Below are 24,015 nucleotides of genomic sequence, written 5' to 3' on the forward strand. Positions count from 1 at the left end.
AAATGAAAGACAAATGTTGATATCTGGTGTCTTCTTCTCTTTTTAAAGCAGAAGCTCTCACTGCACCAGAAACTCACTCTTTGGGCTTGGATGGCTAGCCTCCAAACCCGGGGATCTGTGCATCTCTGTGTCCCTCCTCAGCACCTGGGTTATAGATGCATGCCCAATGCTCAGCTTTTGTGTGGGTGCTGTGGGTCCAAAGTCAGGTCTATATGCTTGTGCAGAAGGTACTTTACAGGCTGAGCCCTCTTCACATCGCCTCACCCAGGTATGTCAATACTGAGTCAAGTGGAACCACAATTAAGCATCACCGTAACTGAACTTTATTGTTTCTTCTCGGTAGCCAAAATGGAGAGCAAGCTTCATTTCATGCTTTGTCAAATCTCAAACATACATGTACTGATTATGAATTTCCTAAATTAGGATATGCCTTAAATTTACTAATAACAAGACAGCATTGATGGAACTAGTCACACCTATAGGAATAAATTATTCCCTTTCTTTTTGAACATACTCAAAAACAAGACAAAAACCATCTTAATAAGGCTACAACATTTTCATTGAGTATAAGGATCTGAATGATAAGAGACCATTATCTCAGTTTAATTGGAACCATGTTTATCTTGGCAGTGTGTACATAGGTGTACATCTTTCAGGATATGGTGTTTTGTCCTTTAAAGAAATACAGTGTGCCACTACTACATGGTATGTTTTCTGCTAATGCTCCCTGTGAGAAAACAGTATTTCAGTGTGTGTGTGTGTGTGTGTGTGTGTGTGTGTGTGTGTGTGTGTGTTAGAGAGAGTGTAAGAGAGACACAAAGACAGAGAAAGAGAGACAGAGACAAGATCTGCTATATAGATATATCGCCCTGGCTGGCCTCAAACTTGCAGCCATATTCCTGTCTCTACTTCCTATGTGCTTCAATTTAAGAATATGTCACCACACTTAGTATCAAAATATTTATTAAGTTCTTCTGAGGCTCTTCATAATTTACTTATACTTCATAATTTTCATTTCTGTGAGAGCTGCAAAGCATTGCTGAGAAAATCCAACATGTTCTATGCTACAGTAAGACTTTCTCATCTGGCTAGAATTTGAGCATTGATTTTGGTGTAGAATTACAGATTCATCTCAAGGTGACTCATCACCATGATCTGCAAATAAAACTTGAATGAAACAGTCATACATTATACAGCTTCTAGACGCTCCTCCAAATGTGTTGACTTCTGGGGAATACACACTGTTTCATTGTCTTCTTTCAGCTCATGTTTGTAGAGCATCTACTCGTGGCAGGAGTTAAAACAGGTACTGTGGGTACAAAGATGGCATACAGCAAAATGGACATTATTGTCCTTTGATTTTTTTATATTTTCTCTGTAGGCGCATAGACACATAGGCCAATATAGTGAAGTGTGCTGAATCCTAAAGGTAGCAATCTGTAATAAAAGCAGGCGCAACTGACTCCCCAGGTCCCCAGTTCTCTATCCCAGAGGCTCCAATCCATGGTCCTTCATTCCAAAATAATACCGGTTTAGGAGACCCTGAAAGTATTTCCTGCCGGTGCTGAAATCCAAGGAAGGGAGACAAGAGATGAATACCAGAGTGAGACAGCCCCACCTCCAAGCTTTCTCCTCTTCTCCTACCAGAAAATGACCCAGAAAATACTGGAGGAGTAAAAACTTAGGCACAGGGAAGAGGAAATATCAACCTCTTGGCCAAGGACCTCAGCCTGCTTGTCCTTTCCACACCCTGTGACAAGATGCATTTGAGAGCCCTTCTTGGGTTTCACTTTTTCTTTGTGTGTGGATCCATCCCCACTCTCCATCCTTTCCCTCCCTTTCTTCCTCTCCAGACCACTCAGACCTTGTAAGCACAGAGAGTAGGAGAGGCCACAGGCAGGAATAGTGAGAGAGGCGTGACGCAGCAGGACCATCACCTGATTATTTTAGCAGCCCAGATGCCCCCAGCTCCTCTTTGTTGGGCCTCAAAGTTGCCCCGAGCATAGAAGTATCTGTCTGAATTTTGATAATTGGCTTCTAGATTGTCCCGATGGGCTCTCCACAAGTCCCAAGTCCCTACAAAGGAAGGAAACTTACAAAGGTGAACCTGGGGTCATTGCAGAGGTGGAGGAATGCAAGCCCGTGGCTTTTCACATTTCCACCCTTGACAGCATAATCCTTTGAAATGGTCCATGGAGGTGAGTGTATGTCCCCAGGGAGGGCTTCCCTGTTGACCATAAGGAGGGCACTTCTCCAAGGATTAGATTGGGGGGGACTGATTGACAGTTTCTGTGTCCCTGGCCGTGACTTGTATGGAGCTGTGTGTGCTCTGCACAAAGAAAAGAGGGAGCTGTCAAGTAGGAGCACAAACAAGGGACAATGACATCCCAGGGGAAGATGTGGGGACAGTTTGTGCAGTGAGAAGAGAAGGATAAAGCACTTTAACTACGGCCACTAGGAAAACACGACTTTTCTCACCCCAGTGACAAAATCCCTCATAAGCAACACAGGGAAGAGGCTGTATTTTGGCTTCAGTTTGAGGGGAACACACGGTGCTGGGGTGACCAGTGTTGACTACAAGTAGACTGTGGTATCGAAATACATGACATGGCAATGATGAATTTCCAGGAGTTCTGCATGCTTGCTCTTGGCTGTTAGTCTAGAATAGGATGGGAATTTTATAGGAAGTACTATCTGTAGTCATGTGCACATTTACTAAGTTCATGTGCCTCTGGAGACACACTGAGTGTCCACTAACACTCTGAGACTGGGGAATTTGCTGTCTGTGAATTTCCTCTGTGGAGCACACTCTCTGGAAATCCTAATCCCTTTAGATCAGCATCAGCAATACAGGCTGGACCTTGTCAACTGTGTCTAAAGATCCCTCAGAGGGGGCCAAGTGACCAGTGTAGAAGGAGGAAGCCACATAAAGCCACACCCCTGCCCTGACTCATTTGTAGTTTTCAAAGGTGTATGTGCACCCTACAGATATGTGGCCTCTGCTCAGAGGGCATCTCTGGCACTGTTAAATGTGCCCATTATCTCCAAATTCTTACCTTGTATGGCTTCCTTGAAGAACGAATACCAGCCATCACCACTGACTCCCACAAATGAAGAGCAAAAGACAAGGATTGTGGCAAGCCTCATGGTGCTGCAGGACCAGAAAGAGCAGTCAAAACAGACCCACAGGTGGGGCATGGGGCACACACCTTCAATCCCAGAACTCCAAGGCAGAGACAGGTGGATCTCTGATTCTGAGGCCAACCTGGTCTACTAGGCAAATTCTAGACCAGCCAAGGCTACATAGATGAGCCTTGTATCAAACAAACAAAAAAAAAAAAGACAGACCCACACTTTGACTGGTACAGACAATCTAACCTGCATTCCTTCTTCATCTCCGAATCTCTGCTGCAAGGACAAGAATAACGGGCTTTAGGACTCTCTGCCAGATCACTGCATAACCAAGAGTTCCAGGGAATTGCTGGCTTGCAGCCCATTTGTACCTAGTGAAGCCGACTAAAGCTGATCAACTAGCCTTTTCCGAGTCCCTCTTCCACTTACCTCAGACCCCAAAGATACAGAAATGCTGGAACTGGAAGTCAAGCAATAGTCCACATTCCCAGAGTGTCTGCAACCATGGTTTCCATCCCCAGCACAACCACACAAAGCTAGCCCAGCAGCATAGGCTTGTATTCCCAGCACTCGGGAGGTGGAGGCAGAAGGATCAGAAGTTTAAGGTCATCCATGGCTACAAAGCTGGTTCCAGGCCAGTGTGGGCGGCATGAGTCCCTATCTCTAGAGAGCAAACTATCAGAAAATGTAATTGTTCCCCACTAGAACTTACCAACCATATATGAAATGGATCTCAGGAGTACAGCGAGAGCAGCACTCCCTGGAAAAGAGTGCCAGCTCTGTCCCTTTCTCTAGCTGAGGTCCCAGAGGAGGTAGGGCTGCTAGGACCTTGCTGCCATGGAGTAGCTGCTCTCTCTCTACTTAACATTGGTGAGAAGAGAGCTGTTAAATCCAACAAGCTTTGTCAGAATCCGTCTTGCTCAATCCTTCCTGGTAAATAAACTGTTACAGGTTGAGGCTATAGTTCAGCAGTAGAGTGTTTGTCTAGCATGAGTGAGGCTCTGAGTTCAATATCCTGCACAAGAAAGAAAGAAAGAAAGAAAGAAAGAAAGAAAGAAAGAAAGAAAGAAAGAAAGAAAGAAAGAAAGAAAGAAGAGAGAGAGAGCATATGGACAAGTGTTTCCTTGTCCATAATAGTTTTGTTCTAAATAACGTAAAATGCTTGTATTTTGGCAAGTTTTCTTACCTCACTGCCCTAACTTCCCTGGTTGATACACTGCAAGCTGTAAGCTGAAATGAACCCTTTCTTCCCAAACTTGTTTTTGGTCATGACATTTTGTCATAGCAGTAGAAACCCTAATAGGACATGGACACAGTTCCAAAAGGCCAGACTCCTGAAGGCCAAGGTCTTGTTCACAGTAGTTTCGTACAAGGAATCCCTGTTCCTTGAAACAATGCCCACCCAGGCTTCTAAAACACCCTGATGAAGAGAGACTCAGAGGAGGAAAGGGTTTATTTGGCTCACAGTTCTAGGTGACACTTCATGATTGCAGGGGAGTCACAGCAGTAGGAATGTGAGACATCTCGTCACACCACATCTGGTCAAGGGCAGAGAGAATGAATGCAGCCATGTTGCCTGCTTGCCTCTGCTCTCCGTTAGCTTTCTTCACTCTTACACAGTTGGGGCCAGCACATAAAAGGGAACATCTCATTTTCTGGGTGGGTCTTCCCACCTCAGTCAACAATCAAGAAAACCCCCCCAGACAAGCCCACAAGCCAATCTGGTCTAGGCAATTCTTCAGTTCAGACTTCCAGCTCAGGTAATTCTAGGTTATGAAAACTTGACGTTTAGAACTTACCAGCCCACCTAGCACACAGTAAGTCTGTATAAATATTTGCCAACAGAACACATGGAAGGACCTAACCGAGGGTATTAAATATTTCCTCATGTGATGTATGGTTAAAATGACAAGTAGCAGTCAAGAAATGGTGCTAACCCAACATTTAGGAGGCTGAGATGGGAGGTACATGAGTTCTGAGATAGCCTTGGCTACATAATGAGAACCTGTCTCAAAACAAATAAAAGGCAAAAAGCAGGCAGGTATTAAGGTGGTACATGCCTTTTAATTCCAGCACTCAGGAGGCAGAGGCAGGTGCATCACTGAGTTCAAGGCCAGTCTGGTCTGTAGAGTGAACAAGTACCAGGTTAACCAGGGCTACACTAGAAACTCTTGTAAAGCCAAAAGGGCAAGTATCTCCACTTGTCTAAATGGTGAGGCATATGTATTGAAGCCATGCTCTCTCTCTCTCTCTCTCTCTCTCTCTCTCTCTCTCTCTCTCTCTCTCTCCTCTCCTCCCTCCCTCCCTCCCTCCCTCAATCCCTCCCTCCCTCCTCCTCTTCCCTCCTCCCCCTTCTCTCTGCTGGAGTCCTAGGTAGCTGATGGGTTCAGGTTCTCATTGGCTTAGCTGATGCCCAGACACAGAAGAGGACAATCTACTTTGCTGAGTTCACCAATTCTAATGCTAATCCCACCCAGAAAGAATCCCACACACAAACTAGTGCTCAACCTGGACACATGGCTTCAGAATATAATCCATTTGGTGGACACCAGTTCCTTCACATTAAAACACCCTGGGACTTAGTTCAATCAAGGTACATTCTAGAGACTTGGAAAGTCCTTGAACTGTTGGATGTTTGACTGGGTAGTTGGTTTGCTGGTGTACATGTGTACAGATGCTGCTGCAGTCATTTCTGTCCTCCTTCCTTCCCTCCTTCCTTCCTTCCTCCCCTCCTTCCTTCCTTCCTTCCTTTCTTCCTTCCTTCCTTCCCTCCTTCCTTCCTTCCCTCCTTCCTTCCTTCCTTCCTTTTTTCCTCCCTCCCTTTCTTTCTTTACTTACTAATTTGTTTTTCTTCTACTTGTTTAAACTGCAAATGTCTGTTATTATTGGTGGAAATGATAAACAAAAAAAGAGTTTTGAAGGGATGGGTGAGGAGACAGTGATGTGTACGTACTGTGGAACAAGCTCTGAAATTGCTGGAATAAAGACCAAATTGGAAAGGTAAGGAGATGGTGCATTAGGAATGGCCAGAAGATGCATATAGCCAAGGCACAATGTGCTAATTGCTGGGATTTTTTTTTCACCTGCAAATTCCAATGCAGAAGCTAAGCTCATGCTAGGAAACTTTTACAGCATTTGTCTTGGAAGCAGACACCCCTAGGACAGACAGCTGTGTTTGATATAAGATGAATTATTTTTTAAGATGTCATGATGCCTAAGACATGGGTGAGGGTGCTGGTTTCAGAACTATGGTGAAATCTTTTCATGGAACCAGTCCACAGCAGCAGCCAGTGCTATTAGATCAACACAGAGAGCTTTGGATGGAGTTCTGAACTGTGCTCTGGACAGAACACTGGGAAAGCAGCCTGTAGAGCACCAAGGACTGTCAGTGATGCTGGCAGGGTTAGCAGGGGAAGGGGGACTAGTGAGATCATGTTACCAGGGAGAGGATCCAGGGAGGCTGGTTCTGGTCACTGAATGAAGGCTGTGCACTGAAAGCCAATCCGAGAGAGGGAGCTAAGGGAATAAATATTCAGACCTCTGGACCGAGGCAACAGCCTCCCTTCTTCACAGTTTGGGGGCTCCTTAGAGTGGTTGATACTCACAGGCCAGCATGACACCCTCCCCAAAGATCAAGTAGACTGTAAGGTGAATCATGGGAATGCCTTGCTGGTTTTCTCCAACAGGGCTCAGTCTACTCTTCACAGCTGTTAGGAGAGAAGTGTGAAGGTGTCAAGATGTGAAGAAAAAAGAAATGTTGGTTAGCGTGGATAGATATGGATATAACATGTTTTTTGAAATAGCTCTAATAAAAAGTGCTTATAAGCAAGAATTTGTTTTCAGAGATGACACCCACCATGCAAATGTGGGTGTTGTGCTAGGGACATGGCTCAGTGGTGTATTGCTTGCTTCGCACATGTGAGGTCTGAGTGATTTAAAACTATACAAAACAAACAAAACAAAAGACTGTACGTAAGTCCCCTCAGGCAACTCTGCCCTCAGAGATCCTTAAATACAGGACAGTTGGTTCAAGTTTCACCCTCAGGAATGAGAGCCATGTGTCAGAGAGCCACAGTCAACCCATTCCTTCTGTCATGATCATTACCCACCCAAGGAAGGATGCTGTTGCCCAGGAAGAAGGAACAGTCTATGTCAAAGTCCATTTCTCTGAAAGAGATGTGGAGCGTCTGTCTACAGAGAGCCTAAGAGAGTCTGCAGGAGTCATTCAAGGACCAACACCCAGAACACAGCAGCCCTCAGCCAGTGCTCTGATTACTCCAGCTCTCTATTTCAGAACTCCATCAGTGTACTTTCTGGAAATTGGTCCACCCCTAGAAAAGATGAAGGGTGGCTTATGGGAATTCTAGGATGGGTGGCTTAGTTTGGAAGAAGGCCATGGGTCACAGCAATCCAGCTCCAGGCAACAAAAACCTGAACATTGTCCCTATGGTACCCTGCCATGCTTATCTCCAAGAGAAATCCCTATTACGAAACACCAGAGAACCTGTCCAGGAGAGGCCTTGACCCTGAGTTCCCATCATAGATCATTTGCAAAGTGGATTTGCAAAGAGCATGGTCCTGAGGTGACGGGTCACTTAGTTCCTTGGGTCCTAAACCTACAGTGACTTCAGCTATGCGCTGAATTGATACTGTGGAAGACATTCAGTGTCCTGGAAAAGGAGAGATAATGAATAAAGGAAAGGATGGGATGCAACAGGCCTATTTATGTTCACTCACAGCTCCATTGTGAAACTACGGATTTGTGAAATCCTAGGAAACAACCTAGGAAATTGTGCCTCAATAGATCCATGCTTCTGTTCACCTGCCACCTCACAATTTCCTCCACTGGAGGGTTCACCTGCACTCATACATTGACTAAAGAATGTTGTGGGTGTCCACCAGAGAAGACTACCAGAGACAGGTCTAAGTAGAAAGTCTTTATTAAAGAAGGAGTGTTGGTGCACACTTTTAATATCAGCACTTGGAAGGCAGACCAGGTGGATCTCAGTAAGGTTGTGGACAACCTAGTCTTCATAGTGAGTTCCAGAGCTATATAGTGAGACCCTTTCTTGATAGTAAGAACCTGTCTCATGAAAAACCAAAAGCCAAGAAAATAAGTCTTTAGTAGCTAGATGGTGACCACATTTGGTGTTTTGGAATCCCATTGAAGCTCCAAACCTTTCTCAGGGTCATCACAAATACCATGTTCTGGGTCAACACACTTCAGTTATTTAACAAGAACAGTAGCTAACTAGAGGCAGAACTGCAGAAACCAAAAGGCAAGGTTAGTACATTTAGAGACTTTCCCAGAACTTTGATGAATTAGGTCTTTGTTTTCGATTTGGTAGGTGATGCTGTCAATGTGCTAAGTTTTTATGGCCTGAATGGTGCTTCCATCATGGAGATAGTTGTGCCAAGCTTGGTCTGGGAGCCTGTTACAAGACAGGAATGTGTTCTGAGAGATGCAGATTCTTAGTTACTTTCTATTGCTATAACAAATATTTTAAACAAAGAAACTTCTTGAAGAAAAATTATTTTTAGTTATAATTCCAGAGGAATAAGAATCCATCATTCCTTCTGGCAGAGGTGTGGGTGAGCCAGTCCTAATGTTGTGTGCATGGGAGAGCTGTCCCCATTACTCATCTGTCATATACTGGCAGGGGTTGAGGAAAGATGCCCCCACTTCACACCCATCAACACCTGAGGTTCGTGGAACAGATTGCCCTGAGGTCATAATAGTAGGAGAGCTGTCCCTGTCCCCTCATCAGCTGCAGCACTCAGGAGAGTGGCCCCTATACCTCACCTGGGCAACACAGTAGAGCTGGGCCTGAAGATGTAGGTGTGGGAGAACTGACCCTGAGGACTTGAAAGCTGGTGAACTGGCCTTGGCCATTGTTCCTTGTTGCAAGGGGTGAACTAGTCAGGACAGTGCTGAAGAGCTCCCCCAGGTGGGAAAGACAGGGGAGAGCTGGCAGGCTGACCAACCCTGGAACTACCCAGGCCCAGAACCAGGGTTGGCCAAGCCCAACATCAAGCCCAACAACCACCCCAACGGGGACGGGTGTCGACAATCTGGCAGATGCAGAGCTGCAGGATCTCCAGGAGACAGGGTAGAAACGGATATCCGGGAAGAATCCCAGTGATGGCCCAGTGTCAATGATGTAGCAGAGACCAGGGACCTTGAACCAGACCAACAATTCTTTATGATGAACACCCGCATGTAAAAATGTATGGATAAAGGGTTTGCTTCATGACTCACTGTGTCACAATGCAGCTTCCATGACTGGATTTTCACTTTATTCCATTTCCCCCTTTTTTCTCTAAAATTTTATTTTATTTTGTTTTGGTGGGAGAGGGAGATGGGGGGGGTTTGGAGGCATGATGTGAAAGACGTGAAGAATAAAGAAAGTTTAAAAAAATTCCATCGTTCTGGGGAGACATGGCAGCTAGTGGAAGGCATGGCAGCGGGAGGAGACAGCTCAAACCTAAGCAGGAAACAGAGAGAACAAGAAGTGGAATGAGACCTTAAACACTCAACGCCCAGTCCCAGGGACATATTTCTCTGTCCTTCCTCTAGCCTTGCTCTATTGCTAATGTGCAGAAAATGAGAGAGCCTTTGATAGGATTCAGTGTTTTGTGTCCAGGGGTGTCCCAGTGTCTCTGCACCTTGTCACCCCTTGCGGAACGCTGCTGTTGCCACCTTGTCTCACTGGGTTCTTTCCTGACAGAATCCCAACAGAGACAGAAGCCTCTGTGATGTGGATGTCTCCCCTACAAGTCCACATGTTAGAAATTTCATCCCCAGCTTCAGCCAGCAGTGGGTTTTGGAGGTTTAGAGGTAAGTAGGGATCAGAAAAGTTCATAAAGATGGGACCCCATGGTGGCTTTAATGTCTTTGTGAGAAGAGGAAGGGACCTGAACTACCAGACCTGATCTGTCTCTCAATATGATGTTCTCAGAGGGACTGAGATACAAGACTCTCACCAGGGACCAGATTCCATCCTTGGACTTCCCAGCCTGTAGCATCATGAGGTAAATACATTTCTACATTTTATAAAGTTTCCAGAGGGTAATATTATATACAACAACAGAAGCACACTAAGATTTACTTACCTAAACTAGATTTATTTCATTGTTTATTTTTATGTGTGCCCATCTGAGATCATGCTATGGTGTCACCCACATTTAGGGAGAAACTTTCCCTCTTCTTCTCTGGAAACTTCCTTAGAGACACATTTAAAACTGTGCCTCACTAAAGCCTGAAACAGGTTCATTTTCTCCTTTGTTATTACTTTATTTTTAATTACATGGATGTGGGAGAACACATGAATGCAGCTTCCCACTGAGGTCAGAGGGGAAGCCAGATCCTCTGGAGCTAGAATCACAGGTGGTTCTGAGCCTCCCAATGTGGTGCTGGGAACCAAACTCAGGTCTTCTGGAAGAGCAACACACTACATTCTTAAGCACTGAGCCATCTCTCCAGACCCCACCATTTTTATTGGTGGCCAGTGTATGTGTGGCACACACCACCACACAGCTGTGGAGATCCAAGGGTATCTAGTGGGGTCAGTTCTCCTCTTCCACCTGTCCATGGGCTCTGGGGATCGAACTCAGGCTGTGAGACTTGTGTGCCAGGAATCTTCATCTGCTCATCCATCCAACCTGCTCTTCTTCTTTTTAAAGTAATATTTTTATGAAATCTTTGAGAATTTCACAGAATTTATTTGATCATATCCCCCCCCAGCTTCTCCCAGATCCACCTCCCACCTCCCTGTGCACCCATCTCCACGCTCTCTCTCTCTTTTTAAAGTCACCAAGTCCCATTTGTGTCCTCCAAATCTCGGATGTGTGTTCTTCCACCTACCATGGTTCACACCCTCAGAGAAAGCTGACTGCCCCCTCCCCCTTGAAAGTTACCCCCACTTGTTGTGCCTTCCTATCCCTCCCCTCTGTGGGAATTCTAACTGAAACAGAAATTCAGAGATAACATACACAAAAGTGATAAAGCATGTGATGTTTGCCTTTCTGAGACCAGGTTAGCTCACTTGGGATGATTGTTTACAGCTCCATCCATTTACCTGAACTGTTTTTGTTTTTGAGGCATTGTCTCAACTATCAAAGGCTGATCTACAACTCCCTATGTATCCACGAAGGACTTTGAACTTCTGATCCACCTGCCTGCACTTTGTAAGAGACACTAAACCCAATTTATGCAGTGCTTGGAATAGAACCCAGGGTTTCATTCATATTGGTAAGCACTCTACCAACTGATCTATACCCCAATACTTTAGAAATTACAATGCTACTATTATTTTAATGTGAGGGATATATATCCATATGTATCCATATCTGTGCATGCGTGTGTGTGTGTGTGTGTGTGTGTGTGTGTGTGTGTGTGTGTGTGTTTTATTGTACACAGGGTCTCATTTATCCCAGGCTAGCCTCAACTCTCACTATATAGCCAGCACTGGTCTTGAACCTGGTCTGACAGCCCCTACTTCCCCAGTGCAAGGAATATAAATGTGCTCCATCACCAGGTTTACACAGTTCTAAGGATCCCCTAAGGGTTCATGAATGCTAAGCAAACACTCTGTCAACTGAGCTATATCCCTGGTCCCCAGTGCAGTGTCTAGGTTAGGATTCCTAAGGTTAAGATAAGGCTTTCTCAAAGTGATGTTCTTCTCTCTATGAAAAGGGGTCATAATGAAAAAGCCTTGAGTCAGACCATGACATGATGGATAAAGCAGAGTGGCATACCTATACAGAAAAGCCTGGGGGGCTGGAGAGATGGCTCAGAGGTTAAAAGCACTGGCTGCTCTTCCAGAAGTCCTGAGTTCAATTTCCAGCAACCACATGGTGGCTCACAACCATCTGTAATGAGATCTGGTGCCCTCTTCTGGCATGCAGGCATATATGCAGACAAAACACTGTATATATAATAAATAAATAAATCTAGAAAGAAACAAACAAAAGAAAGAAAGGAAGGAAGGAAATAAGGGAGAAAGAAAGAAAGAAAGGAAGGAAGGAAGGAAGAAAGAAAGAAAGAAAGAAAGAAAGAAAGAAAGAAAGAAAGAAAGAAAGAAAGAAAAAAAGAGAAGGAGGGAGAGAAAGAGGGAGGGAGGGAAGAAGGGAGAGAAATGTATATTTGAAACAGAGAATCAAAATGGCAGTGGCTGAGGCAGAATTCACCACGGCAATTTTCCCACAGTTGTGTCGCTGTCCACAGAGGCAGAGAAATATCAGACTAATGCAGCGAGAGAAGAGAAATTTCTGGAACAGTAGGCACAGAGGGTGGAGGTCACGATATAGAAAGGTCTGAAAACAGTATCTCTGTAACTTCAGGGACTTGAATAGTCACATGAGCCTAAATGGGGAATGGGGCCGTCATCAAGAACTATCTCTCTATGTAACTTCTGAGAACATCAGTCCTAAGCCTAAATATTCTATTCCGGACTATGTTTAGTATTGACCCTTTATACCAAACAGCTCCACCCACTAAAACACAATGACAGGAAACTTCATCTCTTACGAATTTATTATTTGTGCACTGTATGCCCTCCACACCCACAGTGGACACTAAAGTGAAGAACCCCATGTCCTGACCCCAGAGCCCGCAGCACAGCCTCCTAAGGCAGTAAGGAGGATGCTCAGTATTCGTCAGGCAGTCTTGCAGGTCTGTAGTGATTGGGGTCCTTGCCACTGAGGCCCCATCTGTTGGCTTCCTGGTCAGCCATGGTATCTCATGTCCACGGCCCATGAGACTCTGAAAGCCCTCTCTTGCATCACTAGGAGAAGCAGACATGGAGGAGATCTATCACCAAGTTTCATGGCCACAGTCGACACCCCCAGTTCTCTCATTTGCATGGAATGGCTTTAGGAGGAAACTAGGAAGGGCCAGGAAAGAGGGCCTGAAACAGTGACCCTGCCAAGCCCAGCAACGCTTAGGCCAGTCTGGCCACCCTACACTGAATGACCATCACCAGACAGGCAGGGATGAATCACTCCCTGTCTGCATTTGGAAACAGGCCTACCCAGCATGAGCTGAGTGCTGGCTCTGCCCACAGCCCAGGATCCACACTGAGCATGAATGGAGGAAGTAACTGCATGAGCAGGAGGGGGAGGGGCCACAGATTGGCATGACCTTCTCTGGGGCTCATCTGCCCCTGGTCTCCTAGCACAGTCAATACCTTCTACCCAGGCCCAGTGTCCCAACGGTCTATGTTTACCTGATGACTTCAGCAACCCAGTCTCTCCCAGGACCCCTTTGGGCAGCATCATAGTTCCGTCTAGCATGGAAGTATTTGTCTGAATCTTTCCAGTTGGCCTCCTTCATGTCAGAGTAGGCTTGTCACATGTCCCCAGCCCCTGGGTGGGAAAGACAACATGAGAGGAAGACAGAGATGGAAAAATTCATGGCTTGAGCCTGTGGTCAGAGCAGCCTGAGACATGGTGGAGAAGAACATTTTCTAACCCTAGTTGGTCTCTCCAGGTTACTACTGAGAGTTCTTAGAAGGTGCTCCTGTGAGAGCTGGTGCCGCACCCACCCCCCATGGGAGAGATGGCCCCACCTCTCACCACAGGCCAGGGAGAGCTGGCTCAGATGGTATGGCTTAGGCGGACTGGCTCTGTCCGTCCCCTGAGGGTGTGGTCCCAGTGGCCCAGACTGACCAGCTCATCTACCATCCAGACCCACCTGCCGGGCCTTGGGTTGGCCCACCCTAGTAGCTGCCCCATCTATGACCTGCTAGAGAGCACAAGGGCACTGGACCTTCAGAACAATGACTGCAGGATCTCCATGACTCGGGGCAACAACAGGATGACCAAGAGGAGTTTCAGTGGGGGCCCAGGGTTGATGGTATACCAGATCAGAAGCCTTGAACCAGACCAATGACTCATTACAATGAATATTTGGTGGGTGTGGCTGACTGGACAAAAGGGGTATACTTCGTGACACACTGCAGCTCCTGATACCACTAGGATGAAGGAGGACGTGTTGAAAGACGGAGGAGTGAGGTGGGTTTTTTTGTTTTGCTTTGTTTTGAATTAATTTTGGGGGAGCATACTGCAGGGGTAATGGTGGGTATGGAGGGACTGGGAGGTGAGAGAGATTGGGGGGCACGATGTGAAATTTCCAAAGAATCGATAAAGAAATGTTTTTAAAAACTAATGAATTAAAAATCCTTAAAAACAAGATGGTCCACCTGTGATGTGTTAGTGTGAGAAACACTGTGCACGTGTGAGCTGCCTCTTTTTACACAATGGGAATGTGGAACAGAAAGACGGGAGCTATCATCACAGAACAGAATTTCTCAGTCTTGGCCCTATTGTTGTGTTGGGTCCCTCGTTTCCAGGGCTGATCTGAGCACTGAATATATTTCCAGCATCCGTCCCTCCTACCAACAGCACAATCCCCTAGTAGTCGTCTAATGTATCTCCCGAAATTGAAAATGTCCCAAGCCACTGTCACATTAACCTTAATCTGCCCGTCCCGCGGGCCAGGTTATTGGGGAGACCTGAGGAGGCACCTCCTGAAAGATCAATGGGGGCGAGAGAGAAAGGAGACCAGGCGCAATAAGGGAAGACAGAGTCAGTCTGAGTCGCGTCAAGGTCTCCTTTATTGACTGGGTATTGAGGCTTATAAACAGGGCTTCAGGTAGGGAGGGGAGCAGGGGAAGCAGGGAGAGAGAAAATTCCTAAGGAGGGGGTCAGGGGCGAGGTCGCTTTGATCCTGGGCCCCCTGCAGTTGACAGGCTCCAGAAAGTTTACCTAATCATCATCTCCTGCAGTTAGGCCAGGAAGGTCTTATCTAGTCACATCTCCTGCAGTTAGGTCAGGAAGTTTTTGTCAAGGCTTGACAAAGTCCAGGACATAGCTGTCCGGAGTCGGTCTCCAACAGTTCCCCCCCTTTTCTCAAAAATGGACCAAGTCCATTGTGATTGGGGTGGCTAGGGTCCGAGAGAGTCCCTGTCTTAGGCTACACAAGGGGCTTCCCACGCTCGGCAGCGTGCCATGTTGAGCTGGTCTCGACGACCTCTGTACGCTGTTGTCTCCGGCATGAGCCCTGTACTATTCCCGTCATTGGGTACCCTCTAGCAAGACCGTGGGGACGCTAGGGCCTTAGGACACTGAATCTGAGTCCTTGATGGGGCTCCTGGCTGGCCTCCTCGGAATCTACTCTATGATAATGAATCGAGATGTGTCGTGGTGAGGCCGAATCAATCTGATTTTTGATAAACTGAGTCAACTGCTGAAAGGCCCAGGGACCAAAGGTAATGAGAAGGAGAAAAACAACTAAGGGGGCTAGAATGGTAGGTAGCAAGGTGGAGAGCCAGGGGGACCCTTGCAGCCAATTTTTAAACCACCTGTGCTGATTTTTAAACTCCCCTTTTTTTTGGGGGGGGGGGCTAGCCTTTTCCTTAATTTTTCCATCAATTCCCTGACAATACCAGTATGGTCGGCATAAAAGCAGCATTCTTTCTTTAAGGCTGCACATAATCCCCCCTCCTTTAAAAATAGTAAATCCAGACCTCTTATGTTTTGTAACACAACTTCAGAGAGCGAGGTTAAAGATTTCTCCAGAGCAGAAATGGATCTTTCTATGGCCTCTAGGTCAGTAGTCATAGCCATTTGTAACTGCATAAGGTGGTTGCTCTGCACGAGGGCAGTAGTTCCTGTACCAATTTCTGCAGTGATACCCCCAATACCTAACAATAGGGCAATAGTCATAGACTCAGGTTCTCGAGTGTATCTGCCTCTCTGCTCAAAGAATTCCATATCAGAGACTAATTGGACCAGAATATAAGAGCTTTCCCATTATCAATGGCAAAGCGAGCTTCCCCTTATTCAGTTTTTGCCATCTGCAAGTGTGTCATGGGTTCAGAGGTGGATATTGGAATTCTAGCATCCTCAGCTTAGTGGTACCCAGACATGAATCATCATTTAGTTAAGACATCAGTGATATAAGAGCCAACAGTAATTAGCAGAAGCACATGGGCCAAAAGCCTTATGATGGCTGACAGAGTTCCTTATCCTCAAGGAACCTGGAACTTTATCTCAGGTTCCCTATGACAAGAAATTCCCTTTTGATCTAACATTCCAGGGGGGCGGGAAACAAGGGCGATGTTTTCTCTTTTATAATTACTTCCTGCTGACATTGGGACGTTGTTGTCAAGGCCCTGGAAAGCCAGAATGTTAGTCAAAGACAAGAGGGAATGTTTTATTGACCAGCTGAAGAGATGGTATGCATATCGGCTGAATTGGTCCATATCAGCTGTCAGCAAGTTCAGGGCTCAGTCATTTGCAGTAGGTTGTCACCAGCAAAAGATGCTTGGATGTATCTGTCAGCCAAGTGGAAACCTGTTGAGATAGATATAAACTAGGAACAGAAGTTAAAACTTATGAACTTATTTGGAACTTTTAGACCCATAGTCTTAGTAATTGTAGTATTATCAATTTGCCCTGAAATCCATAGTGTCTTTTCTATCTAGAGAGCCAAGTATAGACTGGACTGAAACTTCCTTGGCCCAATGAAAAGCATCTGTAAGTCTATATTTAGAACCTGTTTATCTTTTTTGAAGAGACTTATTAGCTTTAATTAATTAATCCATTGATCAATCAATTACTAAGCTGAGAAAGCTATAGCTAGTCCAGTCATCAATGTCATCAAAGATCTGAGAAGGTTAAACTTTACCTGAGTGCAGACTTTTAAATCTATTTAAAAAAAAAAAAACATAGACTATCCATAAACCAGACTGTCATCATCCCAGGCTCCTATAGTCTTCATAGTGTTGGCAGGACAGGTGTCAGGACAGCGTCAGTCTTGGCTGCTGGGCCCATAATGTGAAATTTTCCCTGTTGAGGAGCAACTTGGTAAAAACTGACCTTATCTTGTCAGTGTCTCATAGGCCAAATCCCTGGCAGCAGATGTTGAGTCAGAGTGTCTTGCCCAGTGGTCGGTGTTGTCCACAATTCAGGTGGCATCTTCTTGTCATTGCTCTATATCTTTTTTGGAGACCTTGGGAGTCATTGCTAGGAGCTGGGGAGCTTGGAGTCTCTGTTTGCTATAGTAAGCTTTTTATCAAATAATGTAAATGCCATATTTAACAGATCTTGACAGGTTTGAGGACCATTATCTATTAAATGTATCTGAGCCAAACAAATCTAGGCCCAATCTTGAAAATATCTCTAAGTTTGGTAACAATAACCAGGCCAATTTGTTCACCTATAGATATATTAGTTAAATATACCTCTCAGGGTTTTTTTATTAAAATAGAACAGTTTATACTTTAAACTAGTATCTGAATAGCCAGATGACTAGTATTAACTTGTATTCCTTAACATAAAGGACATGCAAACTCAGACATTCAAAACCAAACATACATTTGGCCACATTTTTCATTCATACCTGTACAGTAGACAGACATTTTTACAACTATAACCCTTTGGAGTCTCAATGTAACAGCAGAATAGCAAGACAAAGAAATCTGAAACATGTTTCATTTTTTTTTTTTATATATCTCAAGTCATTTTTTTAGATCATTATTTAAGCCTTTTTATCCTCAGACCTTTATATTTTGCTTTTATATATTCTAATAACTTGTATTTTACATATTTTTTAAAACATTTTTTTTATCTTAACCAACAATAATTTGAAACCAATTCTCTTAAATGATGGCAAGTATTTGTAACCCATTGAACTCAAATGACCAAAACCCATTGTTATGCCCAGATCGCCCCAAAGAAGCCACCTAGATACTTAGGTACAAAATGCAAAAAGCAAGGTTCATTCAAATGAAGTCAAAGTTTACAAGCCGCGGCAGGGGGCTCTTCCAAATCTCTCACGCACAGCAGGGAGATTGGAAGGAGCGTGCCCTTTCTTTGTGAGGCTAGTTCTTAAAGGCACAGACCACATAATTCATCTCTCACAGCCTGCCTCCATTCTTTCTGGTTCATATCAGTATGTTATCAGTTCATATCAGTTATGTTATCTTTATTTCTTGTTTGTTAAACAACCGGTCTACGAGTTTTACGAGCTGTCTCCAGGGTTCGAGAAGTTTGGGATGTTTTATGACCACTTAGCCTCTGTCAGATGGTCATATATTCGGACTCTGTGTTTTTTTAAGTTTCTGTAGCTGATAAAACCACCTGGGAAAAAGGGGTCTAACTTTTTATCTACACTTAGGAATCCTGGTTTAGGCTCCTCTTTGTCTGTAGGGGATAGAGGAAGGGGGGTTATTGAGGTTTCACACCATGTAAATTTTTATTTTTCCTGTGGAAACAAAAGCATAATTTTCCCAGTATCTTGAACTGATAATTTTAACATTTCTTTTTAAGCAATACCAGGACAGAGAAGGGTTAACAAGAGAAGCTGCTGGCCGGCAGAAGAGACCTTGAACTTATCACAGTAAAGGAAGGGAAGGGGAGCAGTGGGCATAGAGCATGTCCTTGGCTGCCAGTGTTCCTGAAAAAAAGTTTTGTTAACTCCTCTGACTAAAGTCAGATTCTCTGTTTAGTGTTCACACAGTTTTTGTCAATTGCAGGCAGTCCCCATTGCCCTGTCCAGAGCTCCTGTCTTTGCCCGCCTGTAAGGAGAGCGCGCACCCCCACCCTCGTGAGAGCAGCCAGCTGGCTGCAGTCCTGATAGCAAGAGAGCTAAGGAGGGACGGAGGTGGCCTTTGTTATGACTCTCTTTCCTCCTCTTCCTTTAGGAAAATAAGGGAGGTTAGTAGACAGAAACAAATAACATTTACAGAGACAATCCAAGAACCGGAACATCAGCACTGAGACGACGGCCTCATTCACAGCCAGCAAGCCCCTCTTACAGTATGCAAGCCCCATCAGGCAGGAGCTACCTGTTTATCTCAGTTCAATCGGGGAGTGGGGGTGGGGGACCCAGTTCCCTCTATTGTGGCTCAAACATCCTTCTAGTGGGCTAGGCAAAGGTCTAGTGGAGAAGAAGGGAACTGTCCCATAGCGTCACAGTCAAGTCAACATTGAGAACAGTTAATACATTACACACAAGACCAAGGGCACATGAAAAAACTTTGCCCCAACAAAACAACCAACAAAGCTCCAAGAACAATGACAGCCTGATGTGCTCTGGGTTGGGGGAGGGCAACCCTCCAGGCTCAATCACACCAAAAACAATCCAGACTGGAGGATCTCCGTTCTTAATCAAACAGACATCAGGGGCTTCCACATCCCTGTCAGACATGCACCTTTTTTTTTTTTTCTTGGAAGAGAAGGAGAGAGTAAAGTAACAATGATCACAATAAAACACACACACACAAAAAAAAAAAACCCACAAAATGGCTCTGACAAATTCCCGGGACAAAATACAAAGTGGCACTTCCTCCCACCGTGGGGGAAGATACCCAAAGATGCTCCTAAACCAAATGGTCACCTCTGAGGTGGCCTTAGGGCTCTGGGACGTCTCCCTTTGCCGCCAGGTTCACTGTCCGGACACGTCTGTCCCAGTGAGAGCCTGCAAAGTACAAATCAAGCCTGCAAAGTACAAAACAAAAGTAACAAGACAGAGAGACACAGACAAGACAGAGAGCGCTCTTACCGGTAAAACATCTCTAATCACACCATAAAAACTAAAAAAGGCGTCGGGGACATTTTCCCATCTCTGATTAATTTGTTAGTATCTTTTCCAACCTTGTTCCAAGTCAGAGGGTGAATTCCTGGTCCATTAATCACTAACCAGGGACATTTCTCCTCCATATATTGGAAGAATTTTATTAAATCCTTTTTTTTTTAACTCTTATTCCTCTCTCCCTAAGATTACCTTTCATCTCCTTTAGAAAAACAGCCTCTTTAGATAAATTTTTGCCCATGATCGATGGGACGACATACTTACCTCAAGACTCTCCCGCGTTGCACGAGTGATGCAGTCCGGGCGTCTCTACCCTGATCCTCTCCGGGGGGGCCCCTTCTGTTGTCCGTCGTCCGGCAGGTCACAGTGCCTCGGGCCCCACGTTCGGGCGCCACTTGCCCGTCCCGCAGGCCAGGTTATTGGGGAGACCCGAGGAGGCACCTCCTGAAAGATCAATGGGCCGGGCGGTGGTGGCGCACGCCTTTAATCCCAGCACTCGGGAGGCAGAGCCAGGCGGATCTCTGTGAGTTCGAGGCCAGCCTGGGCTACCAAGTGAGTTCCAGGAAAAGGCGCAAAGCTACTCAGAGAAACCCTGTCTCGAAAAACCAAAAAAAAAAAAAAAAAAAAAAAAAAATCAATGGGGGCGAGAGAGAAAGGAGACCAGACCAGGTGCAATAAGGGAAGACAGAGTCAGTCTGAGTCGCGTCAAGGTCTCCTTTATTGACTGGGTATTGAGGCTTATAAACAGGGCTTCAGGTAGGGAGGGGAGCAGGGGAAGCAGGGAGAGAGAAAATTCCTAAGGAGGGGGTCAGGGGCGAGGTCGCTTTGATCCCGGGCCCCCTGCAGTTGACAGGCTCCAGAAAGTTTACCTAATCTCCATCTCCTGCAGTTAGGCCAGGAAGGTCTTATCTAGTCACATCTCCTGCAGTTAGGTCAGGAAGTTTTTGTCAAGGCTTGACAAAGTCCAGGACATAGCTGTCCGGAGTCGGTCTCCAACATTAATCCACAATGAGTGTTCAAGAATGAATTTGAGTTTCTGAGGGACTTCCAAATGCGGAAGACACAGGAAAGAGGGAGAAAGGCTGAACATGGGGAGCACTTCTGTACTGATTTCTAAGCAATCCATCTCGACAGTGTGCAGCACATCACTGTAAACAGGCATTTCTAGTCCTTCTAAACAGACCGTGCAGTGGGGTGGATACTTGAGGAGGCACTAGAGACACAGTCCTCAGTGGTGGCTGTAGGTTCAATCACATAGGGATTTGCTGAAGCCTGCCATGACAGCCACACCCAAGATCAATTCCTGAGACTCTGGGATTAAGAGGACACAGGCTTAGGTAGTATTGAAGCCTATGGGGGATTTCACAGGCACCTAATAAGTTCACATGGGAGACAGCAAGCAGACACATCAACCAGGCTAAACTGGTCTCAGGCTCAGCCAAGTTCAAACACAGCTCTGCCACCTACTGTGTTCAGACCACCAATCTGAGATTTGTATTTGTATGGCACCCCAAAAAAACTAGGAAGTTACATCCTGATGCAGTGGGCAAAAGTTCCAAAATGGTTGGCTGAACCCCACAAGCCACACTTCATGCATCAGCCTTACCTCGGTAAGCCTCACCAGTAAATGAAAACTAACTGCTGACTCCCAGGGTCAGGGAGCAGAAAATTAGGCCAGTGAGAAGCTTCATCCTGTGGAAATCAAAAGAGAATCTAGGAGTCACATGCAAATTTGTACCTCCCCCTTAAACATCTGTAATCCAGGAAGAGTCTAGTTGTCCATTCCCACTGCAACTCACTAGAATCCCAGTGGGACGCCTAAGTGACCTTGCAACAGGACCTTCTTCAAAATCACAAACCTTCAGTTATGATCCCATCAGCCCTGAACCAAGTCTGTCTGGGAGGACAGCAAAACAGCACTGATGGAGGAAGAGAGACATCGAGAGCAGATTGTCTCCCCCTACAGGAACCCACAATTCACTGAGAGGCATTTCCCACATGCCCCTGCAGCATAGCACAGACTTCACACCGTATATACTTAGAACACAAAGGTTAGTTTAAAAGGAAATCACACTCTGGGACAGAGGAGCAGAAGTGTTTGTGTAGGTCAGTCCATGGAGTCATCTCTCACCTGAGTCCTGGAGAGTAGGTGATAGTCTGTGTCTGTCAGGGAGAGGATGCTGGTATTTATGTTGAGACTCCCCATTGAGGCCAATGGCATGTGTGCCTGGCTGGGTTCCTGGAGAAAGTCCCACCATGTCATTTCCCATGAAAGACTACAAAGGAATCTCCCTGGACTCCAGGATACTCTTTATTCACAGATCAGCTTAACCAGAGGAGACAGGACAGTTTTGATTTTTTTGATTGGCTGTTGGGTTGGGAAGGGTTTGCTGGGGTAAGGAGGTTCCTTAAGGTGTGCAGAGACAGGTGTCATCTATCCAGGATCTAGCTTTCCTTGCTGTTGGCCTATGGGGAACTTTGGTAGGTAGAGTCAGATGTCTTGAATCTCTGCTCCCTAACAATGTTCCTGTCTGTGATGGGGTGGGGACAATTTTTCTAATGTTTGATTCAAGATGTCAAGATTCCTATGAGTACATTTGAATGGGTGAGGGTGCTGATTCAGAACTGCAGGGAGAGGTTTTGATAGAACCAGTCTACAGCAGCAGTCAATGCTGTTGGTCCAGCACAGAGAGCTTTGGATGGACCATAAATCATGCTCTGGCAGAACACTGGGAAACCTGCCTGAAGAGCACCAAGGATTGTCAGTGATGCTGGTAGGGTTAGCATGGTAAGGTGGACTAGTGAGATCTTGTTAGCAGAGGGAAGATCCTGGGAGGCTGGTTCTGGTCACTGAATGAAGGCTGTGCACTGAAAGCCAATCCAAGTGAGGGAGCCTAGGAATGGAATATTCAGAACTCTAGACAGAGGCAGCAGCCTCCCCTCTTCGCTAGTTGGGGGCTCTGTGGAGTGGCTGATACCCAGAAGCCAGGATGACACTCTCTCCTAAAGACCAAGTAGACTGTAAGGGATGTCTTGCTGGGTTTTCCCAACAGGCTTCAATCTATTGAGAAAAGAGGAAGAAGAGAGATGAGAGAGAGGGAGGAAGAGGGAGAGAGGGAGAGGAAGAGAGAGATAGAAAGGGAGGGAGACAGAGAAGGAGAGAGGAAGGGAGAGACAGAGGGAGAGACAGAGAGAGAGGGGGAGGGAATGGAGGGTCAAGAGTGAAAAAAAAACTAAAAAGTCTGACTAGTAGGGATAGATATGTCTATAATATATTTTTGAGACATTCTCATAAAAAGTGCTTATAAACAAGATTTTCTTTTTAGAGATAACATACAGCACGCAAAAGTGAATGTGGGGCTAGGAATGTGGCTCATTGGTATAGTACTTGCTCGCATGTGTGAAGTCCTGAGTAGTTTGAAACAATGCAATATAAACAAAACGAAAGCACACACATTAGGAATTGCAGACTAATTCTGAACTTGGAAAACCTTAAATACAGGACAGAGGGTTCGAGTTTCACCCGAAGGAATGGGATCCATGTATCAGAGAGCCACAGTCAGCCCATTCCTTCTGTCATGAGCAGGACCCCTTCTGGGAAGAATGCTGTTACACAGGAAGAAGAAACTATCTTTTTCCAAATCCATTTCTCTGAAAGAGCCTGCAGAGAGTCTACAGAGAGCCTAAGAGTCTGTAGGAGTCATTCAAGGACCAGCACCCAGAACATAGCAGCCCTCAGCCAGCACTCTGCCTACTCCAGCTCTACCTCAGAACTCCCTAAGAAGACTTTCTGGAAATTGGCCCATCCATTATAAAAATGAATGGTGGCTTACAGGAATTCTAGGGTGGGTGGCTTAGTTTGGAAAAGGGCCATGGGTCACAGCAATCCAGCTTCAGGCAACAAAAACCTGGACATTGTCCCTTTGGTACCCTGCCATGCTTCTCCATATGTGAAAGCCCTGTTACAAAACACCAGAGGATCTGTCCAGGAGAGGCCTTGAACCTGAGTTCCCATCATAGATCTTAAAATCCAGCACTTTGGGCTTGGAAACAACATGGTCCAGAGGAGAAGAGTTACCTTGGGTTCCAGGACCTAGAGTGACTTCAGCTATGCCCCATAGTGAAACTGCGAGACCCTCAAAGTCCTGGTGTAGAGGGGATAGTGTCTAAGAAAAAGTGTAGGATGGAGTGGCCCCAGTGATGTTCAGTAGCATTTCTGCTGTTTTCACAGCCAAGAAAGTGTGCATCCAGGGGTCCACGCCTCTGTACTCCTGGGCCTTCTGAAT

At 45.6% G+C, this 24,015-nt stretch overlaps 1 long non-coding RNA gene and 1 pseudogene across 1 annotated transcript; both read right to left on the reverse strand.

Annotated features, from left to right (window-relative positions):
• Positions 1 to 541: 541 nt before the first annotated feature.
• On the reverse strand, positions 542 to 21,420 carry LOC128095554 (serum amyloid A-2 protein-like; annotated as a pseudogene).
• Positions 14,730 to 20,337, reverse strand: LOC128095560 (uncharacterized). Its single transcript, XR_008213263.1, has 2 exons — positions 17,014 to 20,337; positions 14,730 to 16,488 (listed from the first exon to the last, which is right to left on the reverse strand). It is a non-coding gene; the product is annotated as an uncharacterized LOC128095560 (long non-coding RNA).
• Positions 21,421 to 24,015: the final 2,595 nt, after the last annotated feature.

This window comes from Peromyscus californicus, unplaced genomic scaffold, assembly GCF_007827085.1.
Source record: "Peromyscus californicus insignis strain IS unplaced genomic scaffold, ASM782708v3 Scaffold_4__1_contigs__length_199733344, whole genome shotgun sequence".
Classification (NCBI taxonomy): Eukaryota; Metazoa; Chordata; class Mammalia; order Rodentia; family Cricetidae; genus Peromyscus; species Peromyscus californicus.